The sequence below is a fragment of the Strix uralensis genome, chromosome 4, assembly GCF_047716275.1.
Source record: "Strix uralensis isolate ZFMK-TIS-50842 chromosome 4, bStrUra1, whole genome shotgun sequence".
Classification (NCBI taxonomy): Eukaryota; Metazoa; Chordata; class Aves; order Strigiformes; family Strigidae; genus Strix; species Strix uralensis.
The window spans coordinates 85,437,836-85,462,024 of NC_133975.1; the positions used below are offsets into that span (position 1 = coordinate 85,437,836).

At 41.4% G+C, this 24,189-nt stretch overlaps 1 long non-coding RNA gene across 1 annotated transcript; it reads left to right on the forward strand.

Moving 5' to 3' along the window:
* Nucleotides 1-13,364: 13,364 nt before the first annotated feature.
* Nucleotides 13,365-19,192, forward strand: LOC141943074 (uncharacterized). The gene is made up of 2 exons (XR_012628841.1): nt 13,365-14,143; nt 16,167-19,192. It is a non-coding gene; the product is annotated as an uncharacterized LOC141943074 (long non-coding RNA).
* The last annotated feature ends 4,997 nt before the right edge of the window (nt 19,193-24,189 follow it).

Here is a 24,189-nt window from a genome sequence, read left to right on the forward strand (position 1 = left end):
TTAGATCCTACACTCATTTCAAAAGCCTCTTGAAGGAACCCAAGTATAACTTCTCTGCATTACCGGAATGTTTGCAGAGACACACTCTCTGGAATCTCAGGCTGTTTATATATTTTGAAAAACAGAAGATCAAGTGCAAACTACCAACACTAGTCAGAGCCTGGATCCAATTCTACCATTTTTATTTGGATTTCTCCCTCTTTTTTTTTTTTTTTTAACCACAAGGCCTGAAATACTTGGTGAAAAACAGTTCCGTGTGAATCTAATGCATCTCAAACTGATGGCTCGGTTCTTTTCTTAGTGTGGCAACATGCTGCATTACTACTAAAACCTACTGAAAGACCAAGCCAGTCTACACCACAAATCAGCTTTTCAGCAACCACAGCTAGGCATGACTCCATATTCTCTAGGTTAGCACCATCTTCTGGCATGTTTCACGGGGAAGAGGTGTCTAAGCGACAGAAGCAGAATTTTTTTTTGCGTGTCAGAGTTGCTGAAAAACCCCACCAATCAGTTTCTCCTCACTGCCACAAAACAACCTTGCCACAGGGACACTGAAACAGAGCCCTGGCACTCTGTAAGCATGATGGGGAGGTGCAGGGACTGGTACTGCTTGGAACAAACAAACAGCAGGGGCTTAACAACTATAAACGGTGAAAGGGAGCCCATCCAACATAGGCAAATGCTGCAAGGAGTTAACCACAGGTAAGAGAGAAGCTTCATCTCCCTACCAGCCCTGGAGAGGAAAAGAGCCAAGTACCAACAGAGGCTGGAACAGAAAGGCAAGGCTGGCGGGGTGAACGGGGAACTGCTGTAAAATCTTCTATGGGGGGACAGACTCTGAAAGAAATGAGCCCAATGTGATAAGAACTCCTTACTACAGGGCAAGAAATACTAAAAGGAAAGGCAAAAGGGACAGAGGGGGCAACAGACACTCCCTATAGCTGCCTGTGTGTGCCAGTGTTTGTGCTTCCATCTTGGCCTCTCTGGTAGAGTTTGCAACTCTACAAGCCAGGCAGAGGGAAGGAGAGGAAAAGGGGGAATCCATAGGCAAAGAAAGCAAGATGGAAGAGTAGCACAGCACTGAATCACCCAGATGTCAACAGACATGCTATTCTTTCCACTGTCACGCGGAGTGATCAGCTTTTTTGGACAGAGACACTTGTACTATATAGCTGCTTGTATGACCTCTCCCACCCCACACAAGGTGTAAGAACACACTCACGCATGACAATCCCAGTCATGCTATTTCTCTGCAGAACACACCACCTACTTGCTTAAAACCACCACCTTTAACACAATCTCTTATTCTGGTCTGTTAAAACCCTTCAAGTAGCACAGTAGACCACTAAAAATACACTGCTCTAACTCTCTGTATAGGTTTTTCTGTTGTTTTATAGCTGCTTGAATGTTTCTTGTGCTGGATTTAGCAATTCCTTTGGTTTTCCGTAGCCCTTGCAGAAATCCCAACAACTCAACTCCCTCACAACAGTACAGTTCAAAAGAAATTAATAATATCCCTGTGATCAGTAGTGTTTGGGACTCTCAGAGGTAAATTGCATCCAGCTTACCCATAAAATTTCTTAAGGAAACGTACCGAGTTCTGCAGCTGTAAGTACACATTATGCTGCAACACAAAAAACCCCTTTGGTTTCTCCCCTTCCTTCTCTTGCTGTCATTGCTTCAGCTTCCCCTTTCCTTTTTATGTTCCTGATCTCATTAAACTAGACTGAGTTTTTTCATCACTGTGAAGGACCAATTTTATTTTAAGCCTGTTTTATGGTGCAGGCGCTATGTTATTTGGGCAGACAATGAGCTAACATGTTCACTGCATTGCAGCTGGGGTTCTGCTTTCATGTCTCTGGGGCAGAACCATCACTGACTTCATTCTTGAGCCTGTCCTGATAAGTACTCTATGTAATTCAAAAGAGTGAGCTAAATTTAGCTCATTTTTGAAAGTTAAAGCAAAAAGAGCAAAAAAAGGTCTTAATTTGCACTATCACCGTTTTGGATCTCTCAATGTATCTCTTGAAATGGAATAAGGCAACAGAGTCTGCTTGACCTGATCTCTGATTTTGAGAAACTCCATTTATAGCAGTGCCAGATGGAAGTCCCAAGGTTACTAATGTACTATCAGGTATGAACTTGATCGTATAAAAGGAGGTTTGAGGAACTTCAGCCTCTTTAGTAACCCTGTCTAGCGTAGCAAGCAATTGCAGAAACCGTAGAGCTACATCTTCCATCCAACTCGTATTCCTCCTGACTTCCACAAGAAAACAGTACTTCTGTTTATAAAGGAAGGCCAAACACAATTAAGCTGATCTTTGAAAATAATTCCCTCTTAGGACTCCACTATTATCATGTTTGTCTATCCAGGGCAAACAGGGCTCTGCCAGTCATACCTCATTACTAGCACGAGTCCCCTCAGAAAACTGGCAATGGATAAATGACCATAACCATCACATGTGAGCTTTCTGTTAGTCCTCTCTCCAAACCTCACAGTATCCTAGCTATGCACTTCCAGTTTTTTCTTGCACTGCCTGTTACTGCCCTGGTGTCTTCCCTCTTATGTACACTCACTGTGTCTCCCTCTGTACTCAAGTCTGTGTCACACACACTATTTAACAAATTAATCCAAACAGACAAATGACAGCCAAAGCACTTCAAAGACATCTTGAATCCCAGAACTGGCTGATAGCCTGCATGTGCTGGAAAACAAGCATTTTAATTAATCTGACTCTGCTGTTGTTGAGATGTGTTTGTTATTGACCTGCTACATTACAACGCAAACACTTTACTCCTGCAGGCCAAGGTGTGCTATGAAATTCAAGAGAAAACCAAGTTCTAATGAGGCAAGAGATACAAAGAGCACAACTTGATCCCTAGATTTGATGAGAAGTAATGTCTCAAGTCCCAGAGGCATTTGGTGACTGGCCCTAGGTCCAGAATGAGTTTGGGGCATAATCAGAAGCTAAACCCACATGTCCTACATGCCATTTCTACTAGCGTAGAAAACACAAAACCAAAACGGAAACTCAGAATTGAATGGTCTTCTCAGCTATGTCTTTGCAGAAAAAAACTGTCCCTTGAGAGAAGCTGTCCTGCCATGCAATAATGTTAAGTAACTCTCTAAGCAGAGAACAAGTTACCTGAATTAATTTCAAGAGGCTGTGTTCTCATGGGGATCCTTTGATGTCTAATAAAAGGAGATATCATACTACAGCCTTTCCTTGTGAATTCCCTTCTCTTCAGCTGCTTTACTCATGCAGAAGCTGAATTTCCTTCAACCCCGTGTTCTACAAATTTGTAATGTCAACAGTGGCAACAGGGTGGGGAGAAAAATCACAAACATGTTATAAGCATGAAAAAAGCAAAAAAAAATCTCATTTCCCTAGAAAAACAGGCTGAAAGGAGACACCACCAGTACAGCTGTTACATAAAACATGTTCAAGTTTGCACGAAAGTTGCACCCAAATCTAGCAAGTCTGTGAAAGACTTTTCCTTAATAAAGAGACCAACCTGAAATCCTGAAAGAAATCACCCTTAACAACCAGAGCATACAGAAAACATTAGGGAAATTTATTTGAGTAATCAGGGCAAAGTCCTTCAAAAATATTGAGTACTGTAGGTAGCATCCATATCTTGAAAGATCACTATTCCCTAGATACACAGTGAACACGTTTACCCCACCAACCATTTCACAGTTGTCTGATGGGTAAAATTGCTAGACATCATTCAGGTGTACAGAACTGGATGTCCTGGTGGAGGCAGGCACCAGAACCTGCCAACTACTGTCTCTTGTGCCTGTGTGACTGAAATTAAATTTTAATCAGAGCTTTTATAAGCCACCCCCACCACCACTGTGCCAAAACCAACCACATGTGAATTAGATGCAATCAGTAATGTCAGAGAACAGCAACTCTAAGATGCCTGACCACTCGTTTGACAAGCTGGAGGACAACCTGTACCATTCAGGGCTGTCTTCAAACTAACACATCCCCTGTGAACAGAGGTGGTGCTTTTGGAAACAGGCAGCTGTCACCTAACATCCAAGTCCAAGGGAGTAATCAATGTCACCAGTGAGGCCAGTGACAAGACTGATTCTGTAAGAATAACCATTTCCAGACCATGTTTGAAAAACCATTTTTCTCATTCTTGCTTGGAGAGTCTTGCCATCAAACCCTATTATTGCCATAGTTAATCCTGTAACACAGTCCACGCACAGTATTTTCTGTAACAACTTGTGGACTTTCCAAAGCCAGTACAGCACAGAGTGTGGGTGTAACAACAGGAAAAACAATCACAGGCAGAGGAAGTAATAATACTGCATATATTCCCTGCAATTTTATGCCTAGAGATAAGATCTGATAGAAAAAGGTAACTTCATCTGCACTAACCTAGACAATATTCTTTCCCCCAAAGAAGTGTACTAGTACTAGAACTGCACGGTCAGAGCTATGAGTCAACAGTTGTAGATTAACTAGACACTAATTTTGACTAGTATAGGGAATGTAACAAGAAAACTGAAAAGCAGTTGTAGATGTGTGTGGATTGAGAAGGTCTATCTCCTCTCAGTATAGATTGTCCTGATACAAAAACATGTCTTCAGTGTTGCAACTAGCATTCCTGAAATGGTCTTTGATTGTTCTCCCAGGTGCTGGGCTTAATGTTGGAGCAGTCTAGGTGGAAGAGATCTTAACCAGTAAAAGAAGAGCTCCTGAGGCTGTTGGCCAGGTCAGCCTGTAAACTCTTAAAGGGTACCAAGAGATTCTCGATTCCACTATAAATTCAGTTTTATTAGGCCAAATGCTCAGACAGTGCTGTACACAACCACCACATTGACTTCAAAGGAAGTTGACAAGTTCTCATCATCTGTGAGCATCTGTCCCAAGAGGTTGTGTTTTATAGTTCTGGAGCAAGGGAGCATCCATGGAATAATGAACACACTGCTTTGTAGTCCTAGTATGGAATCGGAACTGACACGTAGGTATGAGGTTTGGGTAAAAGCAGTGATTGAATGCATACCACCCAAGGTAGCTTACTCTTTAATTATAAAGAAAGCATCAATCAGTACCTTTCTGGAGCAGTGGCTGCAGGAAAGTCCTTTTCACTACTGTCAAATCATTACCTTTCAATATCTGCACAGCTTCACTTCACTGTTTACAGGAATGGTCTCTGAATAGTGCTGCCAGTGGCCAATGTCAGAGCTTTACAAGCCCATCAAGTGGTGCACAAAGCCCTTTAGAGCACACTCAGCCCACCTTATGTCAGTCAGGCCTGTCTCCCGCTGTTCATTAAAGGCCAGATACTAAGACCTGCTGAGAACCTTCTGTTCAATTTAGCACAAGACTCACATGCTTGTCAGCTTTCAGGATTTAGCTCCAAGCTAAACTCTGTTTTTGAATCCTCATTAGCACAGGAACTTTCTATCTTTCATGCCAGCAATGCTTTTCATAAGGATAAGCCTAGAGATGCTAATGCTGACTGATTTAGAAAAAAAAGCTATTTTTTCTTTTTTGTAATTTCTATCAAAACATTACTCCTGTTAGAAAATGGAGTTGTGTCAGAAGTGACCTTTTCTGAGGGAAATGATCTATTCAAGTGGACTTAATCATCTGGAAAATCAAAGAAGTTTTTCAGCTGGCAAAGGTCAGCACTGGTCTCTGTACCAGAGTCAGCTACTGCAGTTTTGCTCTCCACAGGCTCATGTTATCTCTTGCAGGGCCCATTCCCTGTATGGAGTATGTGCAACTCAACAGTGTCTCTCAGCTGAACTGCTATGGAGTATCATTGAAGAGTAGGGTAGGTGTTACATGATAGATTGACTGTTCTAAGTCCTTTATAATCAATGTTTTGATTTCAGGATGAGATTCAAGAGGGAATTAGTATGTTCTGTGCAACTACTGCTGAAGAGTAAAGCATGTAGATTTATGTCATCCTTCTAGGCATTTTTGCCCTGTGAGAGCAATTCCATAGATCAAAGATAATACAAACAGCTTTATGTAACAGGTTTCACAAACTGTCAGGCTCCTGTCCCTATCTTTGGGAGCATTTGTGGATGCTATAGCTTAATTGCCATGCTGAAACAGCACTGAACGAGCTTCAGCTATGACCTGGGCTAACAAGGTGAGAGTTCACGTTCAGATTGCTGGTCCGCCATAGTGAACGGGAAGCTTTCCACTCTATGCCATGTGATTTGGATGACCAGAGAGATCCCATAAGGATCTGGAAAATGGCAGAAACCAGTTAAAATCAAGTAACACAAACTCTCCTCCTTTTATATTACACTGTCTGGCTAAGATTGCATGTGTCACCTACGGACGACAAGCTATGTGTTTTGCCCTTTTGGCACTTAAAATGCACATCTTTCCACCCCAATTACAACCTCAGTGTCATCAAAGACAGAATATTCTCTTAGATCCTGTTGTTCCTCAAATCTCCTTCAGACCCATCCCTCTTTTTGACTGCAGATGTACATAGGACTTGACCTCTCTCCTGAGGGCCCCTGTGAACAGGATAACATGACCAGGCAGCACGCTTGAGAAAACAGACCAACTCTTCTTGTCTTTTACCTTACCCAACAAGGGAGGTTTCAACAAACCAACTCAACCACCACCCTTCACTACTCAGCCTTGACTCTACAACACACAGTGACATATGTCTCACAGCCCAGAAGTCTGGGAACTATCATTTAGTTTATTTAAGAACCTCAGGTAAAAAGAAAAAAAGCTCCAGCAGCAGCAGCCAGATGTGACAGAGGGAACCTGAGCCTGCTTCCTGATGACCCAGTCCTCCCACTCACTCTCATTTAAGCAGCAGCGTATCAATTACAGCATAAATTAACTGCCACGGTGGGTTAGTTGGTTATTAAACACTGAGAAGCAGTCCAGCCTATAAAGCTGAGAGAGAGAGAAACAACAGAGGAAACTTGGGCTGGGTTGGATCTTCAATGCCCTCTCTGACCAAAGGGCCACTTTCCTGCCTGGAATAGCCAGGAAGCTGAGCTCCGGCATACAAAAGTCATCAGGGTGTGGTGAGGACACGCATGTGGTACAGTCACCTGGGAAACTTTTGCATCATCTTTCTTAAGTGAAAAATTACAAAATTAAATTGTCTCCTGAACTCTTGTTCACTCTTGAGCCTAATAAAAGAATGTTTTCAATATTCACTGAATTTATTGTACACAGAAATACAGTTCCATTTTACATTTCAAGTTATATTCACAAATTCATATCACAGTGTTGGTTATAAACCTATTATTTTCCTCATTAGAGGTTAAAAAGGATCTACGAATGGACATTCTGCACACCAGACCAAATCCAAATATGAAGGGTGTGAGATTGTTTAACTGGTTTCATTAAGGCATCTCAATGTTGGCCTACATCTATAGGATGTGTCAGCATGGTTTAACTGAAACCATTTCCAAGTGACCTTCTGAGGATAACCATCTTTAATACAATGCAAAATTCTGATGGATGAGGGCATATATGAAGACAGACAGACAAAATCCCCCAATGAAAAGATGTCTTTTTCAAGTCTTACACTTCAAGTCTAGTAAAAGACTTGAAGGACTAGATGATCTTCAAGGTCCTTTCCAACGTAGTTGATTCTGTGAAGTCGCAGTTTAAAGTACTAACACAGATCAGAAGCAAGTTCTCACCTGGTAAAAACTACTGCAGGCTTGAAAATAATGCTTGAGTTAGGCCTCAGAAATACATGCTTGACAGGCAATGCTCTGTCAAAGGCTCTTTGACTTGAAAGATTTCAGACTTTCACCTTGGTTTGAAGTATGAAAGTGTGGAAATTTGTCTGAAAGGCTCTGTTCACATCAAACTGAACAAATTAGATGAATGACCATTCAAAATATGAAGGTAAAGAAAACCTTTGGCATTGTTCAGAAGACAGCAACCTAAAATCAGATTAGAAACTTCTGGTTGTGAATTCAGTTCCCAAAATTTCGGGGAAGCACAGAAGTTAAAGCCTAACATGGAGAAGATAGATCATATACATAGAGCTCCAAAAACTTTGCAGAAAATACAAGTATGAGCATCGCCAGAGGAAGATGGAGCTAGAATTGGGAATTAAGGCAAGTACTCAATGAAGGAAATGAAAATTCAGCAGATCTTCTGTCATTCACACTTTCCTACTTAATGCCTGCCTGTGGTCTCTTAACACATTCAGAAAAAAAAAAAAAATCATGTAGAGACATAGGTAGTTTCACCAACTGGAGAGCCAGCAGGAAACTTTCTAGTGATCCAATAAATTGAGCTTATATGGAGGAGTTTGAGAAAAAACTGTTCAGCTCGGAGCATCTAAGAGCTCTAAGTACATTTATGTGGCTTCATGGTACTCCTTGTAAAATTTCACTTTTATTCCATGACACAGTTTAGCAATGAACACTGAATGCGTCACAAAGTGTGTGTTTAGGGCTCGATGTCCAAGCGGAGAGAAGTGATGAGTGGCATTCCTCAGGGGTCTGTACTGGGACTGGTGCTGTTTAACATCTTTGTTGGTGACATGGACACTGGGACTGAATGCACTCTCAGCAAGTTTGCCAACAACACCAAGCTGTGTGGTGCTTTCACACACTGGAGGGCAGGGATGTGCCATCCAGAGGGACCTGGACAGGCTGGAGAGTGGGCCTGTGCAAACCTCATGGAGTTCGACAAGGCCAAGTGCAAGGTCCTGCACACGGGTTGGGGCAATCCCAAGCACAAATACAGGCTGGGCAAGGAGTGGATGGAGAGCAGCCCTGCAGAGAAGGACTTGGGGGGTGATGGTGAATAGAAAACTGACTGTGAGCCAGCAATGTGCACTCGTAGCCCAAAAAGCCAACCATGTCCTGGGCTGCATCCAGAAAAGTGTGGGCAGCAGGGTGAGGGAGGGGATTCTCCCCCTCTACTCTGCCCTCCTGAGACCCCCCTGCAGTCCTGTGTCCAGCTCTGGGGGCACCAACATCAGAAGGACACAGACATGTTCAAGCAGGTCCAGAGGAGGCCACAAAGATGCTCAGGGGGCTGAAGCACGTCCCCTGCGAGGACAGGCTGAGAGAGTTGGGGGTGTTCAGCCTGGAGAAGGCTCCGGGGACACCTGATAGTGGCCTTCCAGGACTTAAAGGGGCTACAGGAAAGATGGGGAGGGACTTTGTCAGGGAGTATAGTGATAGGATGAGGGGTATCATATTTAAACTGAAAGAGGGTAGATTTAGATTAGATATAAGGAAGAAATTCTTTAATGTGAGGGTGGTGAGGCCCTGGCACAGGTTGTCCAGAGAAGCTGTGGCTGGCCCCTCCCTGGAAGGGTTCAAGGCCAGGTTGGACGGGGCTTTGGGCAACCTGGGCTAGTGGAAGGTGTCCCTGCCCAGGGCAGGGGGGGTTGGAACTAGATGATTTTTAAGGTCCCAACGCAAACCATTCTATGATTCTATGACTTAAGACCTGATAAATTACAAATAACACTGGGAAGATATGCCTGAGTAAAGCTTTACTTTCTTTTATTATTATTTTACACAGAAGATTTCATAGTTTTTGCTGTATTGACTATTTCCTTTAGTGTCCAGTACCTAAAGCATGTACTTCATATTACTCTATAGATCTAAATCAGTCAATATGGTCTTCCTAGCTTTCAAACAGCTGTAAGCCCAGCTATGCTTTTAGCGCACGTTCCTTTCAGGCCTTCCAGATGGAGAAGGCAGTACACAAGCCAAGTTACCAGGAAAGCTACAGTACCTTACTCAAAAAAAGGACAGGGGTGACATTGGTCCTCCACTTTGGATATATAAATACCCTGCCAAGAGCCACACCTTTTCAATCCATTTATAAAATGCATAGAAGTTATGCTGATTTACAGAAACAAAGCTAAGTGCTATAGATGGCATCGTATATAGATACAAGGAATAGCATTAATGGGTGGAGGGAAGAGGAAACTGTTTTAACTTGTTATGTTCTTCTGTTGTACCATGCCTCACCATTTAAAAGCCTACTTGGTCTGATTTATATTGCCTTTGGCACTCAGAAAGCACAGTGCATTCCCATCAAGAGAAATGGAATACACGTCTCCTGGAGTTCCTTATTAATCTCTTCAGTTTTCACATCAGCTTGACACAGTTTCTCAGTCTAATGGCAGTTCAGTACTCAAGGACTGCAAATTCAATCTGATCTTGGAAGAAGAGTACAACCTACTTCTTTCATGTTCCCAGATCAGGATTAGTGACACACTTGACACCACACTTCTGGCACTCAAAAAGCATGGGCAGACTTCTTTCTCTTTCCCTTTCTTCCTTGTGCAGGGGAACATGTGAACTAGTTCAGGCCTTGGAACGTGTGTGTAACCCCAGGACACAAGGAGAATCCAGACAGAACCTGAAAACTGTTACTATGCTCTAGGCCTCAATGTCACCATGAGGTAGATAAAGGTCTGATGACATGCGCTACAATCAGAGACATGTTTTCCAAACCTAAGTTTAGAGCTATGCCACACAACCAAGAACCTAAGAAACAGTTCAGGTAAGTGAATGCTTAATCCCATGGGGTTTCCAAGCAGAGACAATCCAATCAGGACCTCCGATTTACAATTTATTTATAAAAATCAGATTATGTCTACAATGAGCATATGTCAAAGCAAGCCATAAATAAGGATCTCAGAAGGAAAGAAGGGATGCCAAGACAAGACGGCTTCAAAATGGTCATTTTCCAACTCCAATGTACTAAAATACCCTTGTCACGGCCATTAAAGAAACACGGAAGTCTTAACTCACCACTGCTGTACCTCACTATTACAGCAGTATAATAGCATCTGGCAATGAGCTAGGCTGCTGTAAAGCTGCCAGTCCAAGCCAGACATCATCAGAATGACAACAAAACAAGTAACTGTTGTAGTATCATATGCTGCTACTTCCCTCTCCAAAATGGTTATCCCCTTTTATAAAGTCAATTCCATACCAGCCATTTACTTTCTGGCAGACATCAGAGAAGTAATTTTTGCCCTATTCTTGAATACACAATAAATAAGACTAATTGTTCACTGGGATTATTTGACTCTCTTTGGTTCAAAACACTTCTTTGGGCAAGTCAAGGCTAACATCTGCTTTGCTCTTCTGCATAATGAAGTTTTCAACTGCATTGCCAGTGTTGTCAGACACCTTGAAATAAAGAACAGCATTTGGAGACAGATGTGGTAGTTTGAGAAATAGGGCAGTAATTGTTACTCATCAACTATAAAGACAAGAAGAAGGATGCTGGAATACACAAGAATACAGAGCTGCACCTCTTCTCCTTTCCTTAGTTTCCTGATACATCTGGAAAAGGCAGAACAGCACATCTGTTCCCATTCTGAATCTGAATTCAGAGCTAAATGGCCTACCTCTTAAATAAACAGATTAAGCAGGGCCGCACCTTCAAACGGAGGAATCCAAGGCACAGGATTTTAAGTGACAAGGTTGAAGGCAGGCAGCATTTCTGCCCTCAGACACATTTGCTATCCATGAGGGCAGACACTGACCATGGGGAACCTGCGCAGAAAATGCTTGCCCAGAGCACCCCGGAAAGCAAGCTGGAAAGCAACACCAGTTGAAAGTTTCCATGTGACAGGTTGGAAAGCTCAGTCAAGATACTTCTTTTGTCAAGCTGCAAGCTGACAGTTAAGTAACTGCTTTGAAAAACTATACTATTTCTGTAGGTGAAAGCACTCATTTAATGAACTGCTAAGATGCTCTTCATTTGTTGCTCTGATACCATCAGTAACACAAATTAGGAAAAAAGCACAGGTTTTGTGATTTGCCATTTTAAATAAGTCTTTTTATGATTTTTCCCAGAGAGTCCATCAGCAGAAATACATGTAAAAGATGACAAGCAATTAACAAATTGTTGAATTCTGTTACTCATTTCCTCAAGGAGACAATGCGGGCTGGTTTTGCTGCCCTTAGCACATAGTACAGCAGTTTATTCACCCTGAGCTTGGTGGGGCTCCTGAGTAACACACTAGCCTCAATGCAGACTGTCCAGAACAACCAGGAGATGCACATTCAGTTCCTCAGTATTGAAATAGTGCTGTCTACAGACATGAGACCACCCAATACAGCCAAACTCTTGGTTAGGTACCAACAGTGCATTCAGTTGTCTAATACTGGGCAACTCCTGGTAGCAAAGTTGGCAACACCATTGCCAGAGATGTAGCAGCCCACATGGTATCTCCATCTGAGAACTTGATCTTCCTCTACACAGTGTCACTTCATATGCTTATAAACAGATTCAGTGCTAGAGCACTGACTTCTCACCACTTTGGAGGGGGAGTCTATGCTGTCTTCCCTCTATAGAGAGCATTAAGAACTCAAGAAATACATTTGTCAGAAGTTTCTAAAGCTAGCCTAGGGTGACACACAAGAAAGATCAAACCATATCCTCTCTCCAGGCTTTCAGTGCTGCTTATACTTCAATTTCTGTACAACTATTACATCAACAGCCGTTTTAGGATTGACCATTTCATCTCCACACCTACCATAAAGCCCCTGGTCCAGAAAGGTCAGCAAGCTCTGGCTTAGTCTGATTCACATGAATAGTTCCACTGAGACTAATAAAATAAGGTAGCATATAGACTTAAGTGCTTTGCTGAATCAGGGCCAAAGCCTACTAAACCATTTTAACCACAAGAGAGACAGAAATCTGAGCCTCAGCATTTTACTCTTGAGCATTATAAAATATTACAAAGTTCCCAGACTCCAGATCCCTTCCTTCTGAATTGGAGCCAAAAAGCAGATACAGGCTTGCCCAGGAAATTACAAAGTTTATTACTTGTCCAGGGTTTTCCCACATCTTGTGCCATTTCACATCTTCTCTCCTTTTGTTTATATGATATTCTAACACCCAGAGACCAGCCCCACTTCCTTAAAGAGAAAAAGTAGGAAACTAATGCCCTAGTGCCAGCATCAGCAACTCGTCCACAACCAGACACCTACGTCAAGCCAACTATAAATGCTTTCTAATGTTTTTTTAGAGAAGCATTAGCCCATGAACTTCAGTACTCTTTCCTAGCAATGTATATCACCAGCCCCTTACCCTGTCCATTTACATCAGATACCTACAGTGCATACTAAAAAGGATCTGACAAATAAAACAGTATTTCCAAACCTGATCTCACTCATCCTAACAAGTTACTTCCTCCACAAAATTTGTACAGTGATCTTTAGAATTGTATGGATTTTGAATATGTTTACAAGTACAGGATCCCTGTCCCATTCTCTTTTCACTTTTGAACCTGCAGGATTTCCAAGAGAGATTATTATTCCAGGATTATTCCAAGCAATAATCACATGAGAAGCTGAAGTTTTCAGAACCATACTTAATAGCCCTGTGATAGACAGTAAACTGTTTGTTCATCAAATTCCATTAAAGATACTGGGAGCTCGTGACATGTTATTCCATAAACTATGTAGGTCTAAGCTTAATCTTAACTATTACACTGTGTAACGACTAACTGACTGCAAGTGCTTATCTAAGTTGAAATGCTGAAGCAAGGACTCCTACTATGCAAAAGACTGAAAAGAGGGAGAAAGGGAAGAAGGACAAAGGGGAGAAAGACAAAGGGGAGAAGAAGAAGAAAAAAGGGGGTAGTGTCTATATTCTGTAAGATATAAACAAAAGCTTTGTGAGCCACTCTCAGGAAAGCAGGAAATACAAGGAGTTGGTGACGCGAGGAAGACCCGGATGGAGCGACCCCCTAGCTGCAAAGTGCGCAGACGCAGAGTACGCCCCTCAGAGAGACCCGATACCGGAAGGCGGAGGATATAAAAAAGACGGACCCTCGGGAAGTGAGTGCGCGCCGTTGGCGGAGCAAGGACTCCCCGGCCGCCCAGCGCTGTTTTGCTTGTTGCCGCTTGCTAAATAAACAATTGAAATTTTGATTGGCTCTGACTCACATCAATTTGAGAAATCTACTTATAACAAAATTGGTGCCGTGACTCGGATAGAGGCAATCTGGTGGGAAACCCCATACGGGGAGGCGCGCCCCGCTGAGTTCAGCGGCCCCGGCTGAGTGCTATCACATCACACCCTCTACCGACGAACTCCAAAACTCGGCAACAAGCAAAAGAATATCGGTAACCCCGTAATCTTTGTGCACGAAGCCCCGGACGAAGACGCAGGGTTGCGTGAGTATAGGCCGGTTACCATTCGGTTGGGGTTGGGTTTCCTGGAGCGTGGTGTGTGAGACGCCCAGCAGGGCGAAGCGAGTGCAGACCCCTCGGTAGTGCAGTTCCCATATTCCACGAGGGCCTGGGTCACGAAAAGGGGGAAGCGAATTGTGTGAGTGTGTGAAGGCACTCCGGAAGATGGGACAGAAGAAGAGCAAGCCTTCTGATCCCATGGGTGGTGTGGGACCCAAGGTGAGGTACCCCCAAATACCACCAGATAGCCCTTTAGGCTTAATGTTAAACCATTGGGAAAATTACCCCTTTAGGCGGGGTAAGGACAAAGTAGAAATGATTTATTATTATATGGAGGTTCGGGGAGGGAAACAAATCAGGGGCGACCATCTCTATTGGCCTGGGTTTTTTTTTTTTGGGTCCTTTGAAGAGTGGGTCTGTCAAGCCTTAAACATTTATGTCAATTCAAAGGAACCCTTTAGTTTGGAAGAAAGTGAATATGCACAGGCATACGAATGATATGCAGTATTAAAGGCTTTACAATTACTAAAAGAAAAAGTGGGAACTATATATACCGATTCTAGATATACCTTTGGAGTAGTACATACCTTTGAAAAATATGGGAAGAGAGAGGCTTAATCAATTCTCGGGGGAAGGACCTAGTACATCAGGAGTTAATATCACAAATTTTACAAGCTATACGAGGGCCCAGCGAAATTGCGGTAGTACACTTAAAGGGACACTAGAGGGGGCTCAATCCTTTAGTACGGGGGAATAACCTTACTGATCAAGAGGTAAAGAGAGCAGCGCTATTAGCACTGCACTTGGATGATCCGATAGAGACCAGAAAGCGGTGTGTTAATTGTGGAGATAATTACCTCCCCTGTTATGCTTGCTGGGACGATTTCGGGGTAGACGGCATAGAATGTGTATGTGAAAGACCAGGGTTTAAGTAGTGCTTTTTCCATGGAAAATCCTATGAAACTTTAAACTTCACTATTCAAGAACAAACAAAATTAAATCAAATGGGGATTAAACAGAAAGCTAATGGAAAATGAGAACTCCCGGACGGCCGAGAAGTTCTCCCAAAACCCATAACTACCAAGATAATACAGCAATTCCATAAAAACACTCATTGGGGAACTCAGGCATTAGTGGATCAATTTACAACTAAATACATGTGCATTGGGATATATGATATAGCCAAACAAGTGATAGGAGAATGTCTCGTTTGTCAAAAAGTAAATAAACATCAAATAAGAAAACAAGTATATGGGGGGCGAGAATTGACTCATAGACCTTTTGCAAAAATACAAATAGACTTTGCCGAATTACCAAAGGTGGGGAGGTATAAATACCTATTAGTAATTATAGATCATTTAACCCAATTTGTAGAAACCTTTCCCACAGCCTTAGCCACAGCTCACACAGTAACAAGGATATTACTTGAAGAAATTATACCTCGGTATGGAACAATAGAAACAATAGACTCAGATAGGAGTCCACATTTTGTATCCAGAGTAACCAAAGAGACTTTGACTGCCCTGGGTACACAGTGGCAATACCATACCCCGTGGCACTCGCAGAGCTCAGGAAAAGTTGAACGTATGAATAAAAAAAAACAAAAACAAAAACAAACAAACAAACAAAAAAAACAACTTACCAAATTGATGTTAGAAACTAAAATGTCATGGATAAAGTATCTCCCTTTAGCATTGTTAAATATCAAAACTCAACCCCGAACCGATGTAAGTATTTCTCCCTTCGAAATGTTATATGGGATGCCCTATGATTTAGAAATACCACCAGATCACCCCCAACTTGAAGAATTAAAGATAAAATCCTATCTAATACAGCTAATGACAAGGAGAAAACAACTACAGGCCTGGGGGATGGTAGTACAAAGGCCTCCATTGGATGTGACCATGCATCAAATCCAACCAGGAGATAAAATACTAACCAAATCATGGAAAGAATCTTCTTTGACCCCCCCGTTGGGAAGGACCCTATGTTGCTCTTATCACTACAGAAACTGCTGTTCGGACTGCTGAGAAGGGGTGGACACACGCAAGCCGAGTAAAGGGACCTATACAGGATCCGACCTGGAAAATGGCCAACTCTCCTGGGGATCTACGAGTCACCCTTCGGAAAACCTGAAAGAACTCTCTACACATTGTGAGATAAGAACCTACGAAGGACTCGATGAGTGAGACCCTAATATTTTGTCCAATTGAAACTTGTATTTGTTTTCCTTTTATATACATAAAGTGTAATATATGTAAAGAAGGCTGGGGGATTCATAATGCACATGGAATAAATCTCCGGTCTGGTTGTAATCAGTGTTATTAACAAGAATGGAGATTAACTAATCAGGCCCTAAAAATTGGAGTAAAAACAGGAAAATAATTGAAGATTCTAAAACTTGATGGGAAATATTTACTAAAGGGATAAATCCTGAAAGAGAGTGCACTCACTCTAATTGACCTACTGAATAACACCCTCAGATCCTAAGGGTGATCTGTAGAAAGCAGATCCCCTGGGTCCCCTGTCGTGAACCCGAGGTCAAAGATAAAAACTGGGAGACCTATGTGTCCTAGAGTAGAGACAAACGTACCCCTGAAGAATACGGCTGCTGCCGAGAAGATGGAACACCCTGCTGCTCTAAGCAACAGAGTAGGCAGAGGAGGCAGAGACGTACCAAAGTGGGGAAAACTCTACTGCCCTACTCTGAAAAAAAAAAGGGCCTCTGAGGGAGAAGGACCAGACGAGAGTGCCAGACGCCCTGATACAAAAGAGACTAAAAAAAAAATAAATAAATAAAAAATAAAATAAAAAAAAAATCTATAGAATCCCGCCAACCTTCTATTGGAGCTATTGGATAGTCTGGCTAAGTGTATTAACTACAATGAATACACTACCAGAATGAGCTAGAACGACTAACCAATCCCACCAGCCTTTTGAACATACCCTAACTAACCAAATTATATGGCCTTGAACAGATGCTTATTATGGACATACAGGAAGTATGGACACAGATTTGTATGGAACAAAATTAACAACTACCATACTAAACAATAACCTAACACTCCAAACATATAAATGGGAGAATTCATCCCATACCCGGACAACTAAAAAAGGAGATGAGATACAGATAAGCTGCAGAGTATTCAATGTAAATGTGATAATAAGTCGACACCCTTTAATTCAAACCGTCCGTCAACCCCCTTTTACTCAAATCATTATCAAAGACAAAACAGAATCTAAAATAACTCAAACCCATTGTGAATCAGAGGCCTGTTGGTATACATTTACTGCAACCCAACCAGTGTCCATAGTTTATTTGAGAGGAACCAGGTCAGGAGATCAAACTATATCTTTCTGATTTCCATTGAACATACAGGAGGAAACTACAACAACCACAACCCACACTCCCAAAGAGACTACTCAGACTACTCATACTATTCCAACACAACCAACAGTCGTGCTTAACCCAAGAATTTTTGAAATTAGACCATATGCAATTAGAAATACAGGTCAACAACAAATGCTGTTTAACCCGACGTGGTCTCTCAAACAAGTTGAATTGCTGATGTAAAATAATGTTTTAAATATGCAGACAACCTGTTCACCTTTCCTAAAGACTTCTTACGAGGGATGAACAACCTGGCTGCGAAAACAAACTCCTCACACAAAAAGAATGCAGAGAGACTTAACCAGTGCATTGGGAACAGGATTGGGAGTTTTAAATAGTATTGATTCGGAGGTGATAATGAACAAATTGACTACCTCAATTAGTGATTTAACTAATATACAACGACCTTTGCAATCTTCCTTATTGACTTTGGGGACTAACCAGTGACTGTTGTCAAATATATTACCAAAAAGGGAAAAGGTAAATATAAAAGATCATGAATTGATTACAGATACACTCAGTGTACTCCAAAATAACCTCTCTTTAACTCTCAGCTGCATCTAGACTCAAATATGGATGCAGTCGATAGCTACCTCAATTATGAGAGAAGGTGAAGAAGGTATTCTTCCTACTGAAATTCGGAGAATAATTTGGGACAGTGCTACTAATTTTGAAAAGAAACTCCAATCCTGGTGGAACCTGGTAAACTTTACCTATGACCCCATCACAAACACAACTACTACCTTTATACTCACTATTTACAATACCACCATATACCAAATTTATCCTGTCATTACATTAGGGCTGAATCACAACGGGACCATACTCTATCCTTCTGAGCATAGAGTATGAGCCCGAAAAGTAAATGAAAAATGGCAAACTGTCAATCTAGAATCTTACATTGTACGAGAACACCAAGGATTCATTTGTGAAGACAATGCAATTGAGACACAAGATATTTGTTTAGATAACAAACAAAATATTTGTCACTTTGAGGTCCATCCCAATGAAAATCCTAAAACAATACTTATATATTGACAAAAGTTGTGTATGTTTAAGGACGGTTTGTGAATTCTTAACCGTAAACAAGGTCATAGTAGAGACAAAAAAATTATTCAAATCTCTGTGTTTACAATTTCACAAAGATAATCGGATGTGACTTTTCCTATTTAACCCCGGTCATGTCTTACCAACTCCTGCAATCCAATTATACATTAATACATAATCTACAACCTACACCCATTGGAATGGATCTCACTTTGGTTAGACAGTTACTTCAACACAAAGACTTAGTTAGAATTTTAGAGAAAGTTAAAGAAAACGGACAGAAAACTCTAATAACTGTTCATCACAATGTGGAAAAATACACGGAGTCTTGGAAAGAACAAAAAAGAATGCAGAACATAACTGGTGAGACACCCTTTTTGGATAGTCACCTACTGCTACAGGCATCTTGAACAAGTTGTGTCACCCCATTGTGGTTCTCTTGATATTAATCTTAATCAGTTTGACTTTGTCAATAATATTATATGTCATAACTTGGAGAATGATGCAATGGGTAACATATCTGATATCTGTCACCCGTCCAATACTCATTAAAACCAAAAACGACCAATTAAATAATGACTTTAAATTGAAAAAAACCTCTCCTGTTAAATCAACAAGAATTACAACGATTTGATGAACAAAATGATAAAAAGAAAAAGGGGGGATTGTGATAGACAGTAAACTGTTTGTTCATCAAATTCCATTAAAGATACTGGGAGCTCGTGACATGTTATTCCATAAACTATGTAGGTCTAAGCTTAATCTTAACTATTACACTGTGTAACGACTAACTGACTGCAAGTGCTTATCTAAGTTGAAATGCTGAAGCAAGGACTCCTACTATGCAAAAGACTGAAAAGAGGGAGAAAGGGAAGAAGGACAAAGGGGAGAAAGACAAAGGGGAGAAGAAGAAGAAAAAAGGGGGTAGTGTCTATATTCTGTAAGATATAAACAAAAGCTTTGTGAGCCACTCTCAGGAAAGCAGGAAATACAAGGAGTTGGTGACGCGAGGAAGACCCGGATGGAGCGACCCCCTAGCTGCAAAGTGCGCAGACGCAGAGTACGCCCCTCAGAGAGACCCGATACCGGAAGGCGGAGGATATAAAAAAGACGGACCCTCGGGAAGTGAGTGCGCGCCGTTGGCGGAGCAAGGACTCCCCGGCCGCCCAGCGCTGTTTTGCTTGTTGCCGCTTGCTAAATAAACAATTGAAATTTTGATTGGCTCTGACTCACATCAATTTGAGAAATCTACTTATAACAGCCCGATTTTGTCAACACCATTCAGGAGGCTGCTGTTGTATGTAGGACCCCTCAGCTTTAAGCTCTTTTTCAAAAAAAAGCTGCTCAGGTTAACCTCTTCAGTGAGAAACACTGCTCAAGACAGCAACTCCTGGCTTGTTTTCAATGCCCTGATGAGCAAAAATAAAGGCAGCGCTTTAGCCAATAATGGGGTGAAGAGGACTCCCACTGTAAGTGGTCTTTTAAAGGAATATAAAATGGTAGCAAAAATACTTAGGCTTTTCCATCATTTACTGCTGGCATCAAAAAGCTGTCCTAGAGACCACTGGTAAGAATCAATGGCAACCACTGAAGAATGTATGAATTCAGAAATGTACACATGTAGGGAAACAGCCTGTCCCATGAGCCAGAGTGCTCTTCAGCAGTAAAACCAGGATGCAGCACTGTAACAGAAAGCTCAGAAGACTAAAGAGAGAACTCACTTTCCAGCATTCACAAGTGTTGTTTCAGAAACTCAGTTATATGTTGAACTGTAACAAGATTATACACTTGAAGGTCAGAGAGAGGCTGTAGCTCTTAGCTGAATCACAGTCTCCTTTTTAACAAGGAGCCTGATCAGACTCCTCCTTTAGATGCCTCATAAACTATACCTGGGAACAGCCCTTGGTGCTTAACCTGAATGAAGTATTCAGGTACATGAGTTCTGCTACCTGAAATGCTGCCTAGGTGATCCAATCCGTGATACTGCTATTTGCCACTCTGGGGGAAGGCAGGGAGGTGGGGGAGTGTCAGAGAGATAAATCACAACTGAGAAAAAACCAAACACACAGGACAACCAGGAGCAGAGGACAAAACAATACAAGCTGCTTACAAAAAAAAGTACCTGCCCCATTCCTGCTTATCTGTGGTTCAAAAGCATTGCTCAGGAGAAGGGAGAGATGGCATAAAGGGTTTAATCAAAGGAAGTAATGGACCTTCATTAGCACATGACTACTTGCCTCCCCCAGCCCTTCTCAATCAGGCTGCTATACCTCACCTTAAACAGAGCAGCAACTCACTCCATGGGTGCTCCCAATACACTGAAAACAGCAGTATTTGCAATTAGGTTCTTCAGAGTCATCAGACCTTTCTATCAGTATTTTCACGGAGCACTTGAAAACAAGTACTTTTAAGACAACAGGCACCACACAATGAAATCAAGTGTATGCTGTGTACTCATCTTGGAAGCAGACTACACACCTATGGTTCAAGACAAAAGCCGGTCACAATTCAAGACGTCCCAAAAGTAAAAATAAGCAATATCCAAATCTAATTCACTGTACCCTGGGGATAAGTACTTTGGCAGGAAGGACACAGAAGTCCAAGGAGAGCAGGCAAGAGCACAGAAATCATGCCAAATTTCCCTTCGGTATGGCAGCAATTTTTCAACAGATGACTTCTGGGAACACTCTGCAACACCCTACTGTAAACAAATAAGTAATCAAGCAGAGTCTGTTTTATCATTTCAGACAAAGGTTCAATAACTTTTCTATTAAAAATGTAAACCCTTCTACATTTCAGGTAGTAAGTGAGGTTTATATAATGGACCTTCTTATCCAGGGAGGAAATGTCTGTCTAATGTCTTCATGGTGAGATAATTTAATAAGTAGCACATACTTTATAAAACTCGTTTGTGTAAAGAGGAATAGGAGCAATTTCAGTCACCTCTTCAATTAGTTTCCCTTTGAACAACAGTTACAAAATGGAAAGCTCCAAGTGGCTGCATAGAAAATCATCTGTGGGCATTTAGAATGAATCTATAGATTCTTAAAAATTAGACAAATAACATTGTGTTAATTAATGTACTGATTTTTAGACTGCTGCAAAAGAGTTTAACATTTGTGAGCTGTTCATATCACCCAACTTAGTGAACAATTTGATCTCCCTTATTTTTATAAATCACTGTTCATTTTGCCACTACTTCTCCAAAGAAGCACCTGTAACCCTTGAACTACAGCATTGCATAGAATATGACAGTACCTGACACAGGCCCTAAGATACCACTCAAGCACTACACAGAAATGATACTTATAAGCTACAATAAATAAGAACAAAGACACAAAGTTAAACTTCCAGTGTTAGAAAATATAAATATTAAGATAATCTGGACATTTAGCAAGAAAAATTTCAGACTTCAAATTTGCCAAGGTCAAAAGCAACTAAAACCAGCCTCTGCTGAATGCTATTGTCTTATATAAACTGAGGACTAATGCTCCACCGTATGTTTGGAGAACATGCCTGATCTCAGTCAGGGTTAATACATGCCTATTATATTACCAAATAAAAAATAGTAATAAGAATTATAAAGCCAGTAATAGTGATACTGCAGTAACAGTTGCAGAACCAGCTGTTAACTTGGTTCACTGACCCATCTTCTATCACCAATGGCTCACGAGACGAGTCTCTAACATCAGTACAAACCATTTTGGCCATATACACAGTGAAACAGCAGATAGAACAGAAAAGAATAATGCAGAAGCTTTTTTCCTTCCATCTTTCCTAACTGGTTCCATCAGGAAAATATTATCTACAAAATACATTCCATAGCACAATACTATAGTGGTTTTAAGGGTGCATGCACCACCATCTCACCTAAGAGAAGGCAAGTAAAACTGGACCTCGGTTGTCACCAAATTTATGGCTGTCCAAATTCAGCACCTGAACTCATTTCTGAGTCTTACAATCTCATAAATCCCCTTTAGCATACACCATCCCTTACCTCTGGTTACTCAAATAACATTCATTAAAATAAACGTATGCCCCCAAGCATAACTATGTTTTGCATAATACTAGACTACTGACCACACAAGGCAAGTTTTGCATTAATTGGCAATCTACTTCCTCTACTGTAAGAAAATGCTCTGCATCTGGACTTCTTCAGCTCCGTTCAAAACCCAGAGAGCAGTCAGAGGATAAGGCTAGATTTCTCATTTGTAAGCCCACAAGCTTCCAAACAGGGATAAAAGATCCAGGTAAAAACACATACAGGGGCTTGGGGCAGGGGAAGCAGCTTCAGTGACTCTAGTGCTGAACTCCAAGACTCCATGCTTTGAACTTCCAAGTAGAAAACAAAATACACTTTTTTTTTCAAACTGAGCAAGAATTGACTGTTCAGATACTCACACATGCAATAAACTTAATTTTCAAGTTGATTTTCCCAAGCACCAATTCTAATACTGCCTATTCAACCAGTCACAATTTATTGTGCAAGCAGATCTAAAAGATCCAGTATTTGTGATTGCCACTGAAGCACCAGTTCCTGGTCACAACAGGAGTGAAATAATGTAAGTGATGCATTGAAACCAGATTGTTGAAAGAACAAAAAAAGAGCACAGAACCAAAATGAACCCTCTTCTGCTCCCAACAATCTGCCCCACTTTACTGCTGTGAAGAAGCCACAGCTTTACTAAGTTTGTGGGTTGTTTTTGAAAGACATCTTTCAAATACCCCTTCTCCCCAGTAGCAATACAGTCATGAAGAGCTAGTGGAAAGCAGGGCACAAAGTGCTAATGAGTAGCTGGTTGAGCCAACAGAATTTGGTGGGGGTTTTTTGGTTTGGTTGTTTGTTTGTTTGTTTGTTGTTTGTTTTTTGTTTTTTTTTTACCACTAGGCCCTAGCATGGCTCTTGACTACCGACCAAAGCAATGACTCCAAAGCTACGGATTGCCTCGCAACAGTTAAATAGCAAGCAGAAATAGTGCACAGAAGATCCATTATTTTCTAAAGTTTGCCACATTTATAACATTCCCTTAATATGCCAGGAGCACATTTTGTTGCCATGATACTTATGTCACTGTCACAGCAGTCTGTAAATGGTATTTAACCACCACGTCCATATGAGCCACAAATTTTCCAGACACAAGGAAAAAAGTGAAGATCACAAGGATTTCAGGTTTACTTCCTATATGCATTTTCACAGTATAACAGATGTTTACAGTTCTTAAAGCAGTTCAAGAAAAAAAAACCCACACCATTGCCTAGAGGCAAACTGCATACAAACACTGAACATATTTCCCTATGCAGCCCTGCAACATCAGTTGCCCACCACAGAAATAAGATCAACACTACCCTTTTGGCAAAAGAAGCCACTGGTTTATTACAAAACATAGCAATAACAACAAAGTGGTCAGTAAGAACAGAACCACATTTGCTTCTGTTCATAGGTCCAAGTGCTCAAAGTCTCATACCTTTGGCCAGGAGACCAAAGATCCATCTAATTTTGTCCACTCTACCTGTGTCCAAGTTTTGTCACCATGAATTTCCTTTATGGACTTTGGAACTAAGACATACAAATGCCCTGGGTCTAGATTTCACT